Source organism: Oreochromis aureus, linkage group 17 (genome assembly GCF_013358895.1).
Source record: "Oreochromis aureus strain Israel breed Guangdong linkage group 17, ZZ_aureus, whole genome shotgun sequence".
In the NCBI taxonomy this organism is placed as follows: domain Eukaryota; kingdom Metazoa; phylum Chordata; class Actinopteri; order Cichliformes; family Cichlidae; genus Oreochromis; species Oreochromis aureus.
This window is the reverse complement of record NC_052958.1, coordinates 20,783,364-20,806,867: the sequence shown is the minus strand read 5'-3', so window position 1 is coordinate 20,806,867 and position 23,504 is coordinate 20,783,364. Positions and strand designations below refer to the sequence as shown.

The 23,504-nt window shown below is 40.5% G+C and overlaps 1 long non-coding RNA gene across 1 annotated transcript; it reads right to left on the bottom strand.

Moving 5' to 3' along the window:
* Nucleotides 1-8,113: 8,113 nt before the first annotated feature.
* Nucleotides 8,114-19,620, bottom strand: LOC120433878. The gene is made up of 3 exons (XR_005608813.1): nucleotides 18,710-19,620; nucleotides 9,323-9,501; nucleotides 8,114-8,264 (listed from the first exon to the last, which is right to left on the bottom strand). It is a non-coding gene; the product is annotated as an uncharacterized LOC120433878 (long non-coding RNA).
* Nucleotides 19,621-23,504: the final 3,884 nt, after the last annotated feature.

Here is a 23,504-nt window from a genome sequence, read left to right as displayed (position 1 = left end):
ACTATGTGTGATTTTCATGTGTGCGTCATAAAGCCACAGGATGGTCCTTAAACAAATTCAAACAGGAACAACCAAAATACCACAAAAAACAGCCCTAGCAGGTGTTATTCTGCATTTTGGGTTCTTCTGTCAAATCTGTGCATAGACATAGAGTGTGTAGATTGAGTGTCACATGTTTGGGGTGATTTTTCCACTGCAGTTCCTGTGTCTAGGTTCTGCCCTTCCAGAGCAGAGTTCTGCTTCTACTTCTGTCTCCTCTCAACTGTGATCCATCAGTAGTAATTAACGGATCTCTATTTAAGACCAGCTCAGATTTCCACCCGCTGCCATCGTCTGCTACCCCATGCTGGCTTCATGTTTAGCTCTTACGTTGTTACTCCTTCTGTTAACCTCACGTTTCCTTGTGTCTCCAGTTTCTGTTGTTTGGGATCAGCATTCAAACTAACCTGTTGTTCTTTTGGTTTCACTGACGCTGGTCTGCTCCCCCAATAACGCAATAGCTGAACACTTACCCTCCTGCATTCTCTGCCCGACGCCTCTCTTCTGTATTCTGAAAATAACAATAGCTCAGACATGTCACCTGGCTGCCCTCCTGCTCGCCATTTCCCTCCAGATCACTGAAAAAGAGAGAAAAGGTCAGACATCTTGGTTCACTTGCTTCACCGCATGCCCTGACACTCACCTGGCTGCCTCCCCCTCGGAGCTGACTACTCTACACTTCACAAGTAAGCACTGCTCAGATTCTGTCTTAAGAAAAGACTCAACGTTGTGAACAAGTGGACTCCACTGCCGTGATGCTTGCTCCCCATCTTGTTTGATTAAGATTTGTGAGCTTAATAGTCTTTCATCTACTGAGTCTGCTTTTGGGTTCACACCTCAAACCGCCATTCAGCCCCCTGAGAGTGGGTTTGGGGTTTTGTTTGTGTTTCTCTTTCTTTTTTTCCTTTTAATATTCTCAGGTGGAGTTGGATTTGGCTAGCTCTGCCTCGGGTCTCTGTCTGGTTTTCAATGACAGTAAATGACTGTTATAAATATCAATGAAGTTTTTTTCTTTGTTTGTTTGTTTTGTTTGTTTTTTGTACTGTACGGCAGCTGCTTAGAGACCAAACTTTATCCCTTTCATCAAATATTTGCATCCCCAAAAACCTTTCACCTAAGAACAGCGCCATCAGTTCGCATAAATTTTCAGTTAAAATTTAAAATAATTAAAACAAAAGTATGCAAGGGCTTTCCCAGACCTTCTTTAAAACACAGATGTGCAACGCATTATTTAATTTGTGTTTATCAATCATGGTGCGCTTTTTTAGTTTTTTCAGTGTGAATATATACAAACAGGAGTTACTTTTGTAATAGTGCTTTTTACACACTCGAGCTGAAACGGCAAATTGTGTGTGTTTTTAACAACTGCACTTTGGGGTGGGGGATAGTTAAGTCGAATTTGAGGTCTTCCCAAACAAATAAATAAACAAATGCCACCAGGATTGTGTTGCATTGTAGGGTTGTTTTAACAACTGCGCTTTGGGGTGGGGGAAGAGGCATAAAGGTTGATAAAAGCCAGCGAACTCTTTCCTTGAGCCTGACACCCGGACGTTAGTTTGTGTATTCGACCGTTTAAATGTCAAATTTTTAGAGAAAATACGCATTGAATTTTGATGCCATTTTTAAAACATAGGTGTGCAATACATTATTTTAATGTTGTTCATCAAACGCTGTGTGCGTTTTGGTTTTCACTGTGAATATATACAAGCAGGAGTTACTTTTGTAAATGCAGGATCACATTTTTTAATGGTGCTTTTTAGACACTGATCTGAAAGATGTTTTTGGTAGAAGCAGCTTTGCTGGATTTGTTTTTAACTTGGTGAAACATAGTGCGAAACTCTTAATTCAGTATTTTTACAGGTTTTAACTGTGTGATCTTTCTGGAAAATGTAGGTCAACTTGTGAAATGAGAGCATGCACCGTGCTGTTCAGAACTGTCAGCTTTGCTCGTTTCATGGGTCCTCTGTTGATAAAACTGATTGGGTTTTTTTAATGGATCTTAATGTTTAGAGACAATAGCGAAGGCACTGACCTGTGTGTCTCTTTATACTGTAAATGTTAAATTCTAAGGCTACACATTATTTATCTCGCACTAAGTCTGCTTGGCATATGCTATGTGGCTCTGGACCTTTCCAAAAGGCGTGAGGCGACTTTTAGCGTGATTAATTTATTACAATGTCAGTTTCTGGGAGGTTTTCCGTTTTTTCCTCCTGTGTCTATGGCTGGTGCAAGCTTTTTGTTTATTTGTGAAACTGAGCGTGGTTGTGGACAATTCCGACTGTGCTGTTTGATTTGAGTTTCGTGTTGGATCACTTTCTTTAATTGTTAATTCTCTGCGAGCAGTGAAGAACCAAACTAGAACTTCAAAGTTTTGAATCCGTTTTGCCCCAGTGGCCAGTCGCGGTTGTGCTGCAGATCCCAGCATGAAAGCTGAGGGTCCAGCCAGTCGGCAGAAAGGCCAGTTGATGCCTCGACGTGCTTTGGAACCGACTTTGCCCGCACAGAGCGTTTCTGACAGGCTGGCGTTTCTTATGCATATAGGAAAAGCAACAATATAGCGTGCTTCTCTGCTCCAAGACATCCGCGGCCCTTTCACATGGTAAGTATGTCTGTCTGTCAGCGCTGATGATTCATACCCTGTTTAAAAGGTGACTCATTTGTTGTCCAAAAACATTTCCTCTAAATTTGAACAAGTTACTAATTTAAAAATATATATTTTCGATTTTTAGCTGTGTCAAGAGATGTATTCTAAGACACTTCTTCAGCTTCGAATCAGAGAGGAGAAACACACACTGCAGTTAGTTACTTGCAAGCAAGGGCAGTCACAGTACTCGCACAGAAGTGAGGGCTCTGAGACTCGCGCCGTGCCACTGCCCTGGTCTTTATTTATACATCATTGGGTGTGTGTGTGTGTGTGTGTGTGTGTGTGTGTGTGTGGGGGGGGGGGGGTCAGAGTGTGACCCCATAAATGACTTCCCTAAACCTGCTGGTCTGAAAGTCCAACAGTTCATCTAAACAAAAGGCACTTAGCCTAAAACATACATAGATACGTTTATCCTATCATAAAACAATAAGACAAGGTACGACCTCTCCCATGCTCCCAAAATGTGGGTGTGAAAGCCAGAGCACTCTGGAATGCACACAAAGCCTTCTAAAGATCACACATTCTATCACTACACAATCGATTATACACCTCTAAGCATATATGGAAACTTATATCATTAAAAGATTATACTGACTACTATGTACAATTTTCCATTGACATTCCCTCCTGTTGTCAGTATAACTTTTAAGTGAGATATCAGTATGTAACATCTTGTTGTACATTTTCTGGTATGTAAGTATGTGTGTATGTGAATGTCAGAGTCTCCACAGACTACTAGGGATGAAACTTCTATCTATCTACAACTAATTATAAAACTCTGAGCATATATGAGTAGATATTTGTAAACATAAATGACCAGTGTTGGGTAAGTGACTTTAAATTAGTAACTTAGTTACATTACTAGTTACTTCTCTAAAAAAGTAACTCAGTTACTTCAAGTTACTCGTTACTTTCAAAGTAACTAGTTACTAGGGAAAGTAACTTTGGTTTTACTCAGAATTCTCTTGTTAATGTGTTGCTTCCGTAACTGGATACCCAGCCACACTGCCAGTCTTCTAGCTTGCTTACTTGCCACAAGTGCACTGTGCCACCTACCAATAGAAAGGAAAGAATAATGCGCACATTTCCATGAGAGAAATCCCACGCCTGGACCGTCGTTGACTGCCGCCATGATTCTAGCCTGCTTTTTACATCCAACACAAAAACTGCAGTCGTGGTGCTTTTGATTGTACTCAGAACTCGGAAATTCTGCCTTCTGAATAGGAAGATGTAGGTAACACCAGACTGCAGATGAGCTGCATACAGAGCTGGACTGGGACAAAACAATTGTCCCGGGCATTTTGACTAGAGACTGGCCCACCATTATAGGAAAAATCATAAAGCCTTTGAATGAAAACAAACACTGTTGTGACAGTGATGTACACTGTTCTGATGGTATATATGTATCAGTCTATCAATTGTTTGTTGTAAGACTCGGATAATTATTTTTTTAAAAGCTAGACATTTTAAATAAGAATAATAAAGAAAAGTATTTCCTTGTCCCCCCCTTTCCCTGTTAATGCCCTACCTGGCCCCCTGGCAAAACTTTGCTAGACCCGCCCCTGCACAGTTACCAGCTGTCAGCTACTTAGAAAAGGATCCTGGTGTTATTTGTCTCTCAGAAACAGTTCATAACTTCCCTTCAACTCATTCATGTCACCTAAAAGGTAAACCTGTTTCTCCATCACCTGTTCAGGTCTGATGATTCAGTAAGGACATCTCCTGGTTTCATCTGCATGTTTCCCTCTCACCACATATCCAAACCGATATCATGACCAGCAGCTTTACAGCTGTGGCTCCAACAAACATCAGCTGATACTAGAAATTAATATTAAATAAATTCTAACAACAGCTGATCAAGCTTAAATGTGCTGCTGTTGTTTAACGCGACATCCGCTGGTTTCCTCTTTCTGGCGCAAAGTGGGCGATAAACAAACAAGAGAGAAAAGCCGATCAGCTGATCATTGATCAGTTTCGTGATTGAAGTAGAAACAGGAGAGGAGAGAATGAGAGAAGAAGAGGCAGCTGTGCAGCTTCAGCTTTGTGTCTTTTTCATTGTAGCTGAAGTCCAGGACAAACTGTGTTCCTTTTCACCTCAGTACGAAACGCGTAATATTTTCTCTGAATACCAGACGATCCTGTTTTTTACGGGACGGTTGGCAACTCTAATAATTAACCGTATGAACAAAATAAAGTTCAACATCAGTAACATAGCACCCACCCAGCTGTATAGACACTCCGCCATGCTAGCTAGCACGCAGTACGAAAATGTCAGCATACCGAAAATAAACTCCACCTAAACTTGGTTTATATCTGACTCCGATAGACTGCAGGTCATAACTTCTTACCTGAAGTTCAGTTCACCTGACACGCGGACCGGCGGACACTTCGGGTCTCTCCTCTTGCCTCCCTTTTCTTTCATCCACCTGCTGGCTTCCACCACTTGCTAATGTTATTGAATCTGTGGAAGCTCCGCGATATCCACCACACGAAGTAACGAGTAACGAGCCTATCTAAATCCCAGTAACGAGTAACGCTGCCCTGGTTTTGGCATAATAACTAGTTACCGTGCTCGTTACCACAATAATAACGTAGTTACTGTAACGCGTTACTTAATAACGCGTTAGTCCCAACACTGTAAATGACAATCAACAATACAAATCCAACATTCTCCCCTTTCGGCAGTTATGCTAGAAAAGTCCCTAGTTATGAATACCTCATGTCTGACAGTGTTAATGCAACCATTTTTATACTCAGCACATGTAAACGCACACAGTTTGACAAATGTATTAGCAGCTATCCTATTTCTCATTGATCTCATTCAATGGTAAACTGCATCCTACAAGCAAACAAATGAATTGTCAATGATCAAAGTAAAAAATTAACATTTTCAAGATCACTCCAGCTTGGTGGTGTTCCTCCGCAAGACATGTAAATCACACGTCGCTCTGCAGAGTGGTTTAAGTTCTGCAGGGCGTCATAAATGTCTCTTCCAGTTGTTTCCATCACTGTCCATAGGACCAGAGTCCAAATGTATGTAGAATAGAAATTCAAACATACCAGGTGGTTTTGTTGTTTGTCAACGTGGGTCTCAGTTATCTTGAAAACTGCAGGCCTCGTCAGCACTCAAGTTTTATGGCTTCTACCAACCCCCATCACCTCACTTCAGGCCTTCTTGTCCTGTGGGGGATACATATGACTCCTCCATTGTCCATCCTCTGCAGGAAAACCCTCTGTGGGAAGGGTGCTGGGTCCAGTTATCTTACTGCTGTTATGATCCCAGCAGTCTTCAGAGTGTCATCGTCTGCATAGTACAGTGACACAGCATTAGGTGTTGTTCATAGGAAATTGCTGTCATCACCACCATAGCTTCTGGTTCCTGTGCTTTTCACAGAATCATGATGTCATCCTCGAGCTCTCTCTGCGCTTTCGATGGAGCTTGGCACGCTCCCCTCATCCTTCAGGTGCCCGTCTGTTATCCACAAGCTCTCATTCCAACGCAGCTTCATGGTCCTTGCTGTGGCTCCAAAGTCTAATCTCATGATGGGCCCCAAACAGCTCGACCTTTGACCTCAACCACTGCCTGGGCTGTCAGCTATGCCTGGAATGGTTCTTACTTCTCACTGGGCCTCTGAAGATTTCTCAGGAGATGCCTTTCAGCCATACTCTGACTGCTGCACCTGTATTTCTTTGCTAGGAGGAAAAACTTCTATTTGGAAAACATGTCAACCATCATCAAACCACATTCTTTAGTTCAGTGAGCTTCATTTATGGACCATCAAAGCCTCATCCGAACATGGATGCACCACTTGCATAGGTTCAATACCCGTAAATGAACTGTTAATCACACAAATCACTGCAAAAATCATAGAAAACATTGTTTCATGTTAATCCTGGATGTTTCATGTTAATCCTGGACCCCTCCTCTTGACGCATGGACACTCCCATGAGTCAACTCATCAAAACCAGATTCCTGTCTTAAAGAAAAAGGTTAGCTAGATCACGTCCCAGGCAACATCAGGGCGTCTCCTCCTCTGGAGCAGCACCACCCCCGGACCTATAATCCCTGCAATAAAAGATGTTAGTGTGTTTTTCATATTAAGTTTGCTTAAAACCTGGCTCTGTCTGGAGCCTGCATACACACCATCATGGCCTGGAAAACAAGATCTGGAAGTGAAATCAAACATCACACTGGTAAACAATTGTATAATAAGAGTAATAAAGCATTCAGCACCAGCAGGACAAGTATCATGAGCAGGTTTTCTCAAATCAGTAAACTACAATTATTGCCATAATTCACCCCAAACATGGATCATCCCATGTACTCAGTTAACATTAATGTAATCGGTGACTTCCCTTAAGCAAAGTCACTCCTCTCATCTATCACTAGGAGCTCAATAGTGGCCAGCTAATGAGCCCCATATTAAACTATTCCATAAACACTGTATCTCTCATGTGCTTTCTCATGTTACTTGCCCATCTCTGCTGAATCCTCTACATGCACTCTTAGAAAAAACAAACATTTGCAACACACATGGACAATCCTGGAGGTCAGTCACAAGTTGACAGGTTCCAGAGGTGCTATAAAAAGACCATAAAGTTAGCCATTCATAGCTGTGGAAAGAAGTGACACTAGTTTCAACACAGGAAATTTCTCACAAGTTATTCACAATGTCAAAGTAACCTTCAACATTTTCCCCAAAACACAGTGTAACAGCATCACCAACTCATAACCTGTAAACACAGTTTTCTTCACACATAAACCCAGAAATCCTGTAGTAGAAAGAACATTAACCATTAGTGTGTCCTGCTGTAACTCACATAATCAAACACATGAAGAACTGTAACGCTGGAGAAAAGAAAATGCAAATGTTAGCGCTGCGCAGGTGTATACACACTTTGTCACAGTGTGAGCAACACAAGGTAGTGAATAACACCCCCTGGTAGATTCACAGACACAGAAAGTGGCATTTAAAAGGTAAATCTCCAGCAGGGCATGTTCTTAAAGCTGCCTTTCCTACACACTTCTCTGCTATTATTTGATCCTTTCTTAACTAATGTGCTATGAGTCCACTGATCTTTGCATCACACGAGGTGACTTGGACAAGATGATAAACAGACTCACATGCTCAAGATGTTGTCTAATCTTCATAAGCTCTCTTGTGTTTGTGTTAGTAGGGTTAATGGATGTTCTGCTTGTGTGTGTGATTTTGTATATGTATCTTTTTGCAGTGTTTCAGATTCCTTCACAATTTCTCACTTAAGCAGTCAGTTTTCTTTTTCCCAGGTTTGCTAACCCAATTTTGATTTCCCACATTAAACCGCAGCATTCTCACTTACTCTCACTCTGTTGTCCTCTCCCACTTCAACAGTCCAATAGCCGGCAGTTGTCCTTCAGCTTTGTCCTGTGTTCCACTGTCTCTTCTTGCCATTTTCTCCAAAGGTGGCAAATGTCAAACTCCAACAGTCTCCTCAAACGTTCTTTTCACAAGCACAGTGAATTTGCAGCTTGTTGGAAACACAGTGCCATTCATCCAATCAATCAGGATGATGGGTCTGCTTTTCATCTGAAAGTGACAAACTAAGACATTTTCATTATTATTATTACTGCTTAACAAACACACATCTCTCTCTCTCTCTGTTTTTTTTTAACTCTCCTTTCTTAAAAGCAGAAAATGAGATTGTAGTTGTTCTTGGCTGATAAACACAAAACCTTTTTTGTATGATTATTTTTCATCTACAATGTAAATTTTTTCCTCTTTTTTCCTCTTTTTTTTTTTTTTTTACATGGTGACCTGCAGAATCACCGCTCTCACAATTGGAGGCAATTACTTTTACACAACGCACACACACACTGTGACGTCAGACACATTCACACTCACTTTTTTCATCTGCATAAATAATCATATGGCTGATGATATGTGCCATGGTGATCCATAAGTATGATCACAAGTTTATATAGTTATTTTTCAACCCAACAAAACAAATAAACAAAAACATGATGCTGATGCTATGAACACTCTACATACGAGTCAAGATACAGGAAAACTGCCTGAAGAAGCTGAACTCACGGATACGCTACATACTCGAGTTATCATAGTTCTGTTTCCCTCTCTTTGATGAGTTCTCAGCCAGCTCCCGATCTGATAATGTGTAGCTTGCTCATCAGCTCAGAAGAGACCGCAACGCAACCTCACACAGTGGTTGCGTGCTTTGCCCACAGTGGCAAAGACTTGCACTTTCATATTCAATATAGCTTCTCCATCATGTAGTTTAGCAGCGTATTGTGCTGTAAAATCAACTTACTTCCAGACACACACACACACACACACACACACAGACATTTGCGCGCTAATTTGTCACGAAGTATTCGGCTACCTCTAAAACCAGTCTAAACACAGTTCCTTTTGGCGAACTTAAACCTATTTTAATTTCTTTGTTTCAACGTGTTTTAATTTACCTAAAGGTATTTTAATTTGTGTTTTAATTTGCCTAAACGTATTTTAATTTGGCATGAAGTAATTTCGGCTACCTCTAAAACCAGTCTAAACTTAGTTCTTTTTGGCGAACTTAAACCTAATTTATCATGTTTCTTTAAACCTTTGCGGCCGTTTTATATACCAAAATAGTGTTTCTCACCCTCAGACGTCTCACTGGTGGTTCGGATCTTCAGACTGAATCCCACCGCCATGGACCAGACTAAGAACGCCGGCCCGAATCCGAATTCACGGTCCGGGTCTTTTCGGCCTCATCTAAGAGGGCTGTGCACAGACTTCGTTGCTGGCTTCCCACGGCGTCAGGAATCAGTCCACCAGATCCTAGAGCAGAGTCACAGATAACAGTTCTGATGTTTCTGCTCCAGCTACGAAGGACCAAAACAAATGTCAAGAGATGTATTCTAAGACACTTCTTCAGCTTCGAATCAGAGAGGAGAAACACACACTGCAGTTAGTTACTTGCAAGCAAGGGCAGTCACAGTACTCGCACAGAAGTGAGGGCTCTGAGACTCGCGCCGTGCCACTGCCCTGGTCTATATTTATACATCATTGGGTGAGTGTGTGTGTGTGTGTGGGGTCAGAGTGTGACCCCATAAATGACTTCCCTAAACCTGCTGGTCTGGAAGTCCAACAGTTCATCTAAACAAAAGGCACTTAGCCTAAAACAGATATAGATACGTTTATCCTATCATAAAACAATAAGACAAGGTACGACCTCTCCCATGCTCCCAAAATGTGGGTGTGAAAGCCAGAGCACTCTGGAATGCACACAAAGCCTACTAAAGATCACACATCCTATCACTACACAATCGATTATACACCTCTAAGCATATGTGGAAACTTATATCATTAAAAGATTATACTGACTACTAAGTACAATTTTCCATTGAGAAGCTGGATGTCACACATATGATAGACTCTTGAGCATATTTATATAGCAAAATTCACAATGGTATAACCATGTTAAATAAAAGATGCCCAAGTGTCCACCAATGCACTCTAATGCAAGCCTTTAAACTGTATGTTGATAAGTGCATGAAGCGTACATTTACCTCTATAGCTGAAAAGAGTCTGTATCCATAATTTGTGGATCTGCTGATTTGTTTTTAATGTGGCACTTTTTTTTTTCACGAACTGCAGATGATGAAATCCTCTTTATTTGAGAAAGTGTCCCTAAGCTATTGTTGTTCATACTTACTGAGTTCCCTAGCTACTTCTTTACTATGTCAGCAAACTTTCTGAACAGGAAAGGTATCATAGATTTAAAGACACATCTTCATTGAAGCAAAGGCAAAAAGTTGGAATGAATTTTATGTTCATATTAAAAAGTGAAAATCCAAAAGCTGCTGCAATCTTTTGTATTACAGTTTTTCTCGATTGCTTAAACACTATAACCAGGCCTCTAAACTAAAATTTCAAAACCATAAACGCTATTGGTCAAAAAGCTCACCCATTTCCCTGAACTATAAACACTATTCCCTGCTTTGACACATGACTCAAATTTGGTGAACTGGTACTGCAAAACTCTACACACAAATCCCTACATTTTACAGTGCTTACACCATGTAGTCATGTAGAAAGCACTAGCATGCAATAATGTTAACTTAAGTCAGCATAGCTTGAGCCCAATTAGCACACAATTAACCAGGTGGAAACACTAGGAGTCAAAATTTAGCACACACCAATCAGAACCTGCGATGGATAGATAAAAGGGCCAAAGTCAGCTCATTCAGGTTTGAAACAATGGATCCAAAGAGATGCAAAGGAAGAGGACGTGGTGGAGAAAGAGGACGTGGTGAAGGAGGAGGACGTGGTGGAGAAAGAGGACATGGTGAAAGAGGAGGACGTGGTGGAGAAAGAGGACGTGATGAAAGAGGAGGACGTGGTGGAGAAAGAGGACGTGGTGAAGGAGGAGGACGTGGTGGAGAAAGAGGACATGGTGAAAGAGGAGGACGTGGTGGAGAAAGAGGACGTGGTGAAGGAGGAGGACGTGGTGGAGAAAGAGGACATGGTGAAAGAGGAGGACGTGGTGGAAGAGGAGGAGGAGGTGGTGAAGGAGGTGGAGGTGGAGAACGACGGCGACAAGGAAGGGGAAGAGCAAGGGCACGAAGACAGTCAGTCTCGGATGAAATTCGAGCCACTTTAGTTGACCATGTCCTTGTCCATGGGATGACTATGAGGGAGGCTGGGCAACGAGTACAACCAAATTTGAGTCGCTTCACTGTTGCCTCCATCATCAGAACCTTCAGGGAGGAAAACAGGTAGGTGTACTTGCAGTAAGACTGCTTTGTACAGTAACGTTTAAGTTACTGAATTTATGTGTCTTGAGTTTCAGTATGTTTCCATTATTTTCCTGTAAAATGAATGTGTGACAGTTACAGTAATGAGTGCTTCTATTTTTGTAGGACACAGAGACGACCACCTGGTGGAGGCAGGTTAAGGCTTTTGTCGGAGGAGCAAGAGAGGAACTTGTAAACATGGTAATTGCAAATAATGTAATCCGCCTGCAAGAGATTCAAAGGAAAGTGATTGAGGATGATCATCTTTTTCGAGGCATAAATGCCATCAGCCTCTCCACAATTGACCGCATCCTCCGAAAGAATCAATTCGGATGAAACAGGCATACCGAGTCCCTTTCGAACGAAACTCTGACAGAGTGAAAAACCAACGTGTGGAATATGTTCAGGTATGAGTTTTGATACTGTATAAGGTATTGTGTACCATCACAGCATGGCAGTTTATGCTGCCATTTCAGCACTCTTGAACTTTGGTTCAGGGTACCGATTGACTCTACTGTGTTATGTGTTTTGCAGAGAATCTTTGAGATTGAAGGACGGCCTGTTCCCCATGAAATGATCTTTGTGGATGAGGCAGGTTTTAACCTGACCAAAAGAAGGAAAAGGGGAGGAACATAATTGGCCATCGGGCTATTGTAAATGTCCCTGGTCAGCGTGGGGGAATGTCACTATGTGCGCAGCCATCAGCCAACGAGGGTACTCCACCGCCATGCCGTACTAGGACCCTATAACACTATGCTTCTCCTTGCTTTTCTTGATGGTTTAAGACAACATATGTTCCAGCTGGACTACAGGGAACCAGCACAGCCAGAGCAGCCTCACTACGTTGTTGTGTGGGATAACGTCAGTTTCCATCGCGCTGCTCTGGTTCGTGACTGGTTTACCAATAACCCAAGGTTTTCTAATATCTTTCTGCCTGCATACTCCCCCTTTCTAAACCCGACAGAGGAGTTATTTTCGGCATGGCGGTGGAAAGTGTATGACCGAGAACCTTATGTCCGTGTTCACCTCCTTCAGGCCATGGAAGAGGCCTGCCTAGACATATCAGTAGATGCATGCCAGGGGTGGATCAGGCATGCAAGAGGATTTTACCCCGCTGCCTGGCTGGGGCCAATATAGCCTGTGATGTGGATGAGATTCTCTGGCCTGACCCAGACCAAAGACAAGATGCTGTGGTGGGATAATGTTTCTGGTGTGTGTTGTACTGTATAGTACATGAATGACAATGTGCCACTGTACATACATTGGTTGCGTCTTTTGTGTTTATCATGTGACAAGGGTTTTGAAGGGGAGAACCATAAGCAACCTAATTGTTTTGGAACTATTGTTTTGAATTAATTGTACCAGTGTGCAAAACTCTGTTGTAGTGTGTGTGTTTTTGAGGGCTTGTGTTTGATGTCTGAGGGCAAAGTTCGGTTTTTCAGCAGGAGTGAATAGTTTTGGGTGTAGAGCTTCATTTTGACCTGGAAATAGGATGTTTGGGGAATTGAGTGAGATGTTATGGATTTGTGTTTACTGTTGTGCGGATATGAGGCGTAGTTTCAAGAAATGTGTTTTAGCAATCGAGAAAAACTGTAATGATCTCGATCTCTCTCTCTCTCTCTGTGTGTGCATGTGTGTGTGAGTGAGGGAGTGTGTGTAATGCTGCGTGTGTGTGTGTGTGTGTGTGTACAGGAGAAAGGTGATGGCAGGAGTTTTTTTTTTTTTTATGCATTTCGAATCAACTTTTTTTGTTTTACAAGAAGTGTATTTCATACAGGGGCGATTTTAGTCCATTTTGGGGGTGTCTCCATTTCGGGGGTGCTGAAGCAAAGATTTCTTACTTTTTTGACAATATTTGCTGTTTGTGTGACACACTACTAAAAATATAAAAAGCATACAGTACTTATTTGAGAAGTAACATTTTAACGACAAAAGTATAGATACCCCCCATCCTCCCAAAATGGTTTGTTCCAGCTCTGCTCTCCCCTGCTCTGGCTCTAGCGCCCTTTCTGCCAGTGCGATGGTGGCTGAGACGCAGCGGAGCGGAGGTGTAAGTGCCTGGCTTAAAACAGGACATATTAGCTGCATTTAACCTTCAGTTACTCTTTATATAGTTAGATAGGAGTCAGACCATGTTTCTTTTTAGCTGAAATGCATTACACTCAGGTACCCTGCAGTGTTGAAAACGTGTTTTCCGACGATGTTTGCTACCCTACCTACAATCCGTCATGTAGTAAAATCAGCGACATTTGACCGTCCTGTTGCTCCCATTGAAATTTATATAGCCTATTTAAAATCTAAAACTTAAAATTGTCCGTAGCCTACTGTTGTTACCACTGTCCTGTTTGAAATGAAATGAGAGAAGCTGGTTATTTTGTCATATGTGTATGTGCCGATATTAAACAGGAGCAACATTCAGGTAAAAGTGTAAGAACAAATCAATAAAGGATAATGTTGGATCCGTGTTTCAATATTTATATCTTTTATTAGATGTACATGTGGTTTTGTTAGTTGCCTTTTGTTTGAAAGTACACTGAGAGAGGACAGTTTTTATTAGTGATCTTAATAGTATTTTTTCATATTAATGTAATTTTTTAATATAATTGAATACAATCTATTTGTGTATGATTGTCAGTCCAAAGAGGGAGAGAGGAAAGAGGAGAACATGAGGAGAAAGTACAACGTCAGGAAGAACCAGGTAAGGAAACAGACAGGGAACAGTGACAGGCAAAACAGAAACTGTTAAACTGCTTGAGAGAGTTCACCAACAATAGTGATTTGTCAACCTCAAGGTGAGGCGACATAGGTGAAAATAAAAGAAAAATTCTGCAGAGCCATAGTAGTATCTGCAGTAAAGATCTTTTCATACATTGTATACATTGTACCAGAGGCAAAGTTGCTTCCAGTTTTATAATTTTTTTATCAATATTTTGTACATTTAAAGGACTCTTCTATTTTTGGAGTGTATTTTTATGTATCTGTATTGTATTATACATACACATTAAAAGTTAATCTCTGTCCAAAAAATGCACTCAGTTTACTTCTTACTCACTATGATCATCATTCATTATTCTCCCGCAGTAATTAAGGTTAGGATATGTATTTTCTTTTTTTATTCCAATCCATTCTTTTTTTGCAGCATCTAAATAACCTTTATCAGATTTGATGGCTTTGTTACAGTTTTTTACAAACTGTTTTGATTTTCTTTCACAAATGTGGGGATTAAATTGTGTTAAAATATACAAAACAATGATGTCATGTTTTGTGACGAGGACCCAGGCAGAGAGACTTGATGAATTTAAGAATCTTATGATTTAATAAAGAAATTTGCAGACTTGCACAGAGATGGTAAAATTATGATGACTGATAACGGAGATGAAGACAACAGATGATGAGGACAGGGAGGAACAGGGGTTTAAATGCACCAAAGAGACAGTCAGAGGGAACTCGGGACAACTGGAGACATTTAAGGATGCCTGGACTGACAGAGACGGGGAAGAAGTCTCATTGTGACGAGTAAAGTTTATCTTGGCTGGCTGGGCAGCTCTCTGGGTGCTCAGCACCCCCAAAGCTCTGATCCTAGAATCGCCCCTGATTTCATACATTGGAATAAATGTATTCTTTTCTATACTTAATGAGTATGAAACTCTAAAGATTTTAAGTTCATGCACATTGTGAAACAAGAATCTAAATCCTTCTGTCACAATGATTTCTATAAAAGCATGTTGTTTATGGGGATAATGTGAAAAATCTTTTGTGGGCTCTAATAATGATCAGTGGTGATTGAAGAGGAAGCTTGAACTCAGGCTATGGAGATTTTCATGACAAGTGACAGTGCAGACATCTGCTAATGAGAGAACATGTTTTATCATCATAACGACTGCGAATTTAAGCATCGTTAAAGTGTTACTTCAGCAATGCTGCCAGGAGAAAGAAGTGTTGACTCATGTTTTTTAATAGAAGACTTAAAATACTAAACTCTAATTTCAGGGGTTTATTTTAAGTTTACAGAATATAACATCTGGTATGACAATGAGTTTTACTTCTCACTTTCCGTGTTATGTGTATCCATTTATCATGTATGCTACTTTGCTCTGTGGACTAAAATGTTTCATTGTATTCATGAAATAAACCAGAATTTCAATGTCCGAATCTTTTACTGTTTTTCTGCTTTTGTTCACTCCAAGTTTGACAAAACCCACAGCTCACTAACAATGTGGAGCAATCTCAGTGTACTTAGCTGCTTTTTCCCTAAACACAATCAGTTGACTGAGAGAAATGCCTGTAGTCATCCACTTTGGTCATTGTGAATGTTGAAGGAGATTTGTTCCATAGACACCTTATACTAGTGTTTCCTACACTTAATCCAACACTACTATGTTCTGTTTAAATCCAGATTCCTTTTATAGTTTGCAGGGAAATTTGTTAAACCATTGCTTAATGGGACAGAAGTACAAGCCACTCTTTACATTGTAGATAAGTTTATTGCTGGACAACACAGTTAGCAGTCTCACACACTCTTTAGATTTTTGAAGTTTTGTGTGTAACGGTTTAGCCTCTCACACCTTACCCTTTTCTCCCAGTATCACAACAGTATGACTCCCAAAGTACGGCTCAGTAAACAAACAAGGACTCTAAAGTCAGAACAGAAAGATACAGTTGGAAGATGAATAATTGCATTTTTATGATGCATAGTAAACTACCCCCTCTTCTTCTTCTCTGTGTTGCTGTTCTTGTGTGTGTGTGTGTGTGTGTGTATGCTTTAGAAGTCAAAGTATACATTAGCCACACTTACAAAAAGCATTTTGAATTTCATTTAGAACTGAGATTCTAAGTTGTAAGCAGAAATTTTATGCTCAGCCAGAAGCGTGTTTCCCCACTTTCACAATGCTAAGGTGTCAAATCCACAACCCCCAACAGATGGTTTGTCACACGCTGGGTTCAAACACTCAAAAACCAACACAACAGCAGGTTCAAGAAGGGCAAGGCCCCCTTTATTTGCACAGCCTCACACACTATAGATTTTTAAAGTTGCGGTGTACAATGGTTTAGCCACAGATGTGACTTCTACTTTTGATAAAGATCACTCCACCTGTTTATTTCTTAAGAAATGAAGCGTCTTTATTAAGCTCTTATCTATAAATGTCTACACAGTAATAGACACCGTGTGCTCTGTGACATTATAATCTTCTACTTCTGCTTCCATTGGTTTGCATTTTAAACTCCCAACCTTTCAGGTTGTTATGAACGGCTTATATTTCTAACATTTTGTGATGTAAAAGTGAACCATGCAGCTTTTTTATTTTCTGTATGATGGGATGACTTAAGACACGAGTTATTAAAACAATTATAAATGACAGTGTGATGGCCATAGCACTTTATGTGGGTCAAATATGTTAAGGATGATGTTTCTCAATGTAAAACTGCAAAGAACTTTTGGATAGGATACAACATCTTGTAAACAGTTACCTCAGAACCTGCTGAACCTCCTCAGATCCTGTACTGTCAGATCTATGTAACGTAAAACATTCCAAAGTACTTCCACCTAAGTAAGTAACTAAACACATAAAGTCACCCTTACCAATAATCGACTGTTCCTTGAAAAAAGTAGCACAAACAGACAACTGACTCAGCAATGATAAGTAGAGCTACCCTAGGCCGATATTCAAGTGGAAGAAAATTAAAAGTTGTTTTGTTTTTTATGGCTCGAAAGATTGAAGAAAAATATGTTGAATAATTCAACAAGACCCACACCTTCAACACATGTACATTCAAATTTTGGAACAGGCTCAACATTGCTGTTGTTCAATAGTTTGTATCCGCTCTCAAAAGTCATTTTATGGCTTTAATATTTCCAGCTGATAAGAAGACTTACGGCATTTCAAATGCGCGTCCAAATGCTTTAAACATCCGCTTCGTCTGTAACGACAGTATCAAACTGCAGAGCATTGTTTTTACTAAAATTCAGCATTTTCAGACGAAAATTTGGCTGCTTTTTTCACTGTAACACCCCCTCAGTGCCATTTTTAGGATGATATTCTTGGAGATTCTTTATATATATATATTTATGCTTTTGGAGTGAGGGTATCTAATACACATGTTGTCACTGTGTTTTGTACTACCAACTGTGAGGGCTCTGCTTTTACTTTGAGCAGTCTGTTTTTATTTTGTCTCATGAGTCTGTGTTTTTCAAACGAGATCTTCATCAGTTTGATTTTGTTACCACAAACTTTGTGTAAAGTTCACAACAGAGGTAAAGAGATTTAAACACACCAGTTTAAGGAGGCAAGCAAGGGTTAGACCAGCTGCACATGACAGGTGAAGAAGAGAGTGTCGGGGGAGATGTGCAACAGAAGCAGAGGGAACATTTTACAAGATGGCACATTTAGATGATTAAGGATTTGTTGACAAGATTAAAAGACACGTGTGCTTCAGCACCCCCAAAATGGAGACACCCCCAAAATGGACTAAAATCGCCCCTGTATGAAATACACTTCTTGTAAAACAAAAGAAGTTGATTCGAAATACATTAATAAAAAAAACTCCTGCCATCACCTTTCTCCTGTACACACACACACACACACATACACACACACACACACACATGCAGCATTACACACACTCACTCACACACACATGCACACACAGAGAGAGAGAGAGATCATTAATACAAAAGATTGCAGCAGCTTTTGGATTTTCACTTTTTAATATGAACATAAAATTCATTCCAACTTTTTGCCTTTGCTTCAATGAAGATGTGTCTTTAAATCTATGATACCTTTCCTGTTCAGAAAGTTTGCTGACATAGTAAGAAGTAGCTAGGGAACTCAGTAAGTATGAACAACAATAGCTTAGGGACACTTTCTCAAATAAAGAGGATTTCATCATCTGTAGTTCGTGAAAAAAAAAAAGTGCCACATTAAAAACAAATCAGCAGATCCACAAATTATGGATACAGACTCTTTTCAGCTATAGAGGTAAATGTACGCTTCATGCACTTATCAACATACAGTTTAAAGGCTTGCATTAGAGTGCATTGGTGGACACTTGGGCATCTTTTATTTAACATGGTTATACCATTGTGAATTTTGCTATATAAATATGCTCAAGAGTCTATCATATGTGTGACATCCAGCTAAAAATATATATTTTTAAATCAGTAACTTTTAGAGGAAATGTTTTTGGACAACAAATGAGTCACCTTTTAAACAGGGTTTGAATAATCAGCGCTGACAGACAGACATACTTACCATGTGAAAGGACCGCGGATGTCTTGGAGCAGAGAAGCACGCTATATTGTTGCTTTTCTCTTATGCATAAGAAACACCAGCCTGTCAGAAACGCTCTGTGTGGGCAAAGTCGGTTCCAAAGCACGTCGAGGCATCAACTGGCCTTTCTGCCGGCTGGCTGGACCCTCAGCTTTCATGCTGGGATCTGCAGCACAACTTCGCACTGGCCACTGGGGCAAAACGGATTCAAAACTTTGAAGTTCTAGTTTGGTTCTTCACTGCTCGCAGAGAATTAACAATTAAAGAAAGTGATCCAACACGAAACTCAAATCAAACAGCACAGTCGGAATTGTCCACAACCACGCTCAGTTTCACAAATAAACAAAAAGCTTGCACCAGCCATAGACACAGGAGGAAAAAACGGAAAACCTCCCAGAAACTGACATTGTAATAAATTAATCACGCTAAAGTCGCCTCTACGCCTTTTTGGAAAGGTCCAGAGCCACATAGCATATGCCAAGCAGACTTAGTGCGAGATAAATAATGTGTAGCCTTAGAATTTAACATTTACAGTATAAAGAGACACACAGGTCAGTGCCTTCGCTATTGTCTCTAAACATTAAGATCCATTAAAAAAACCCAATCAGTTTTATCAACAGAGGACCCATGAAACGAGCAAAGCTGACAGTTCTGAACAGCACGGTGCATGCTCTCATTTCACAAGTTGACCTACATTTTCCAGAAAGATCACACAGTTAAAACCTGTAAAAATACTGAATTAAGAGTTTCGCACTATGTTTCACCAAGTTAAAAACAAATCCAGCAAAGCTGCTTCTACCAAAAACATCTTTCAGATCAGTGTCTAAAAAGCACCATTAAAAAATGTGATCCTGCATTTACAAAAGTAACTCCTGCTTGTATATATTCACAGTGAAAACCAAAACGCACACAGCGTTTGATAAACAACATTAAAATAATGTATTGCACATCTATGTTTTAAAAATGGCATCAAAATTCAATGCGTATTTTCTCTAAAAATTTGACATTTAAACGGTCGAATACACAAACTAACGTGCGGGTGTCAGGCTCAAGGAAAGAGTTCGCTGGCTTTTATCAACCTTTATGCCTCTTCCCCCACCCCAAAACGCAGTTGTTAAAACAACCCTACAATGCAACACAATCCTGGTGGCATTTGTTTATTTATTTGTTTGGGAAGACCTCAAATTCGACTTAACTATCCCCCTCCCCAAAGCGCAGTTGTTAAAAACACACACAATTTGCCGTTTCAGCTCGAGTGTGTAAAAAGCACTATTACAAAAGTAACTCCTGTTTGTATATATTCACACTGAAAAAACTAAAACGCGCACCGCGGTTGATAAACACAAATTAAATAATGCGTTGCACATCTGTGTTTTAAAGGTCTGGGAAAGCCCTTGCATACTTTTGTTTTAATTATTTTAAATTTTAACTGAAAATTTATGCGAACTGATGGCGCTGTTCTTAGGTGAAAGGTTTTTGGGGATGCAAATATTTGATGAAAGGGATAAAGTTTGGTCTCTAAGCACTCCACCTCCTTATTCACCATTTCTTGAGATAAACGGCGTCTTAAAGTCTGAAACAGTCAACAAAGCACAGTTGTTTGAAACAATGTCACAGTGCAACACACACACACACACACACACACACAATTTGCCGTTTCAGCTCGATTGTCTCACAACAAAAGTCTTTCTATAGTGTCAGTGTAAAAAGACAAAGTAATTCCTGTTTGTATAAATTTACCATGAAAAGCCAAAATGCGCACAATGGCTGATGAACCTAATTAAAACGCACCCGCTAGGAGAAGACAGAGCGTGCGCAGTGGGACCGCATGGCCCGGAAGTGCCCCTTTTTCGGATGAGTGAACGCGCGTGCATGAGAGTGCATGTGCGTGTGCTCGTACATGCAAAAAGTGCCAGTTTTTAAGCTCGGCAATGGGGGTGTGGGGGGCAAACCCCCCACCTCTCCCCTCACCCTGTTTTTTATGCATTAATTACAATAAGTAATTAGCAAACTGGGCAGCTTTAGATAAACACATTCCTTGTTCTGCAGGAATCTTGTCTTTCTTGATAAAGCCTAGACTTTGTTTACCCTGTAAACATGTAAAATTGTTTAAAATGACTTATGGATTTAAAAAAACAGCATGTAAAAACAAATTATTATTGTAGTGTCTTTAACCCACAATAACCACTTTAACCCACCTTGAGCACAACTGTTGTTGTGCTTTGTTGCTGTACAAATAAAACTGAACAGGACGGAATATAATTGTCTTACTTTTATGTCAGTGAGACTGTTTTAAGTTTTAAATGCTTCTAAAATCTCGTTAGTTGCTTTGAGGAGCAATGTTTTGCACATGACTCATTCAGGAAATCAAAGAACTCGCTGGTGCAGGAAATGGACGCTTAAAGGAAAAAAAAAACTTGCAGGAAGTGTTTTGTATGTTTGGCCTTGGCCAAGTGCCAGCAGGAAGACCAACAACACCCACACAGAAGGTACCGCATAAATAAAACTCAAGGCTCAGGCTACAGATTGTTTCTAGATTGGTGCAAGTGTTTGACGGTTGTGTGCTGGACTTTTTCTTTTTTATGTGATTTTCACACTCTCAGCAATCTGCATGAGAAGTGTAACAGCTGCTCTGCAGTAGTAAAGAGAAAAAAAGTCCTTCTACAGGAATGTGGAATCAAAGGTGGCAGTCAAGCAGTTTTAGTGCTTCAGGAAGCCAAAGAAATGGATTGTAGTATTTCTCAGGGTTATAGATATATTATCAAAATATGAAACTAAATTTAATTTAGCTCAAAACAGGTAATCAGGGATAGTAGCAATTTCAGTGACTATTGCCCTTTGTTGTGAAAAGCTATGATGATGACTTTATTTGACTTCTGTAATCTAATTTAGATCACCAATACAACTGAGCAGCTGATTAGTAGCTGAAAAGATTCTCTGTTCCAGTCTAGAATTTCTCTCGGTGTGAGAGGGCAGGCAAGGCTGGGTATTCTTGTATCTCCCCCAGTTTGTTTCCTGTGCATTGGGGTTTTTACCAGTCAATAGGAGCTTTGCTTCCCCAAACCTTTGGTTAGCTAACGGGTCTGAACATTTGAGCTTATGCGCCAAATGACAGTTCAGAGTACTTAGCCTTCTTGGAGTCTCTGGGGGTGATCAAGCTGAAGTATAAACTTGTGTGTGGGAGGAATTCAGTGAGGTTCAGTAATAGAAGAGCTTCAGTTTGCCCCTAAGAGATTCTTGCCATTAGGTGACTTGGGTCGAGAAAGTGGTGCTCACATGATGTATAGTGCAGGTGGGGTGCTGCTGACGCAAACTGAAGACGTACTTGGTTGGTGGAAGCAATACTTTGAGGACCTCCTTAATCCTTCGGACACATCTTCTGTAGAGTCAGCAGAGTCTGAGACGAGGGGGACAATTCACCCACTCCCTGGGGATGAGGCTACTAAAACAACTAAACTACTCCTTGGTGGCAGGGCCTCTGGGACAGATGAGATTCACTACTGTTTGACTTCTGTTTGAATATTTGACTGATACACATTCAGATTTTTTACACAAAATTTAATTAAAGGCATGGAGCAATGTCCTGCACACCACGTAACGGAGATTATTAAAATGTCATTAAATTAATTAATGATAAATTTGAAACAATTACACAAAGCAATTAATTATTGATACACTAGTATAACTGACACTGAACCAAAAGGACATAGAACTGATTCAGTGTGTTGTGGAGGCAAGCAAAGACAACACGAGAGCTCTCGATTCTCACTCCTGGTTTACTCTTCATCACAACACAACTGAACACTTCGTGCCCCACAACTCAGCAACCCGTACACTGGGTGTGAGTGGAGCCCACTAGAGATCCACCACAGTGTAGTTTTTACTGTCTCACTGCAAACACTCATTTGGTTTAATGCACAGACTGATAACCTTCTGAACGTCATGCTTCACTAAAGACAGATAAGAAAGTGCTTTTCAGATTATGAATTTGCCTGATAGTGAGCTGGGACTCTGTCACTGGTAGGTATTTAGAGCATCTTTTCCTACCAGAGATAAGTGTTCTTAAACGTGTTTGGTTGCCTGGATAACAGGAGTCTCAGTCATCTAGATCTGACCTTGAAATGTCATAGAGACAATAGCAAGAGTGACAGAGACAAGCTATACTATTTTCCATGTTTATGGTAACATAAATAGAAAAGCTGCTGCCACTCTCATTGTGTTTATGTGGAAACGGATGTTGTTTCCCAAGGAATAAAAATATATGACATATCATAGATATGCAGTATGCTGAGAAGCCAGCTTCCTGTAAACTGTCTTCTACAGTTTAGAAAAGCTGAACATTTCTAAGCTTTTTTCATTTAAATTACCAAGTGTATTTGTTGGCTAAAGACTGAATTTATTTTCTTAATTACTGCCACAATTCTTCACATCTGAGAGAAGTATCACTGGACAGGGAAATGAGAGAAAGGGTTGAGGTAAGTAGTACTTGTGGAGGGCATGTGCTTATTTGTTGATGCAGACCGGCTGGCACAAGAGGGGTAGCCGTGAGAGTGTTCAGGGGATGGTGGAGTATGTGAGTGAGATCGATCCAGGTACCTAGGGGTCCAGAGGGGGAAGAGATCCACCGTTGACACAGAGGGCAGGCCGGCCAAAGAGCAGGTGGGTGTGGAATCCTTAATTTGCAGGAAGACAAGAGAACTAGGGTGGAAACGGAACCAGCGCTGCTGATAAGCATGGCAGGAGATGGATCTGGAGAGAACTGGAGATGCAAAACAGG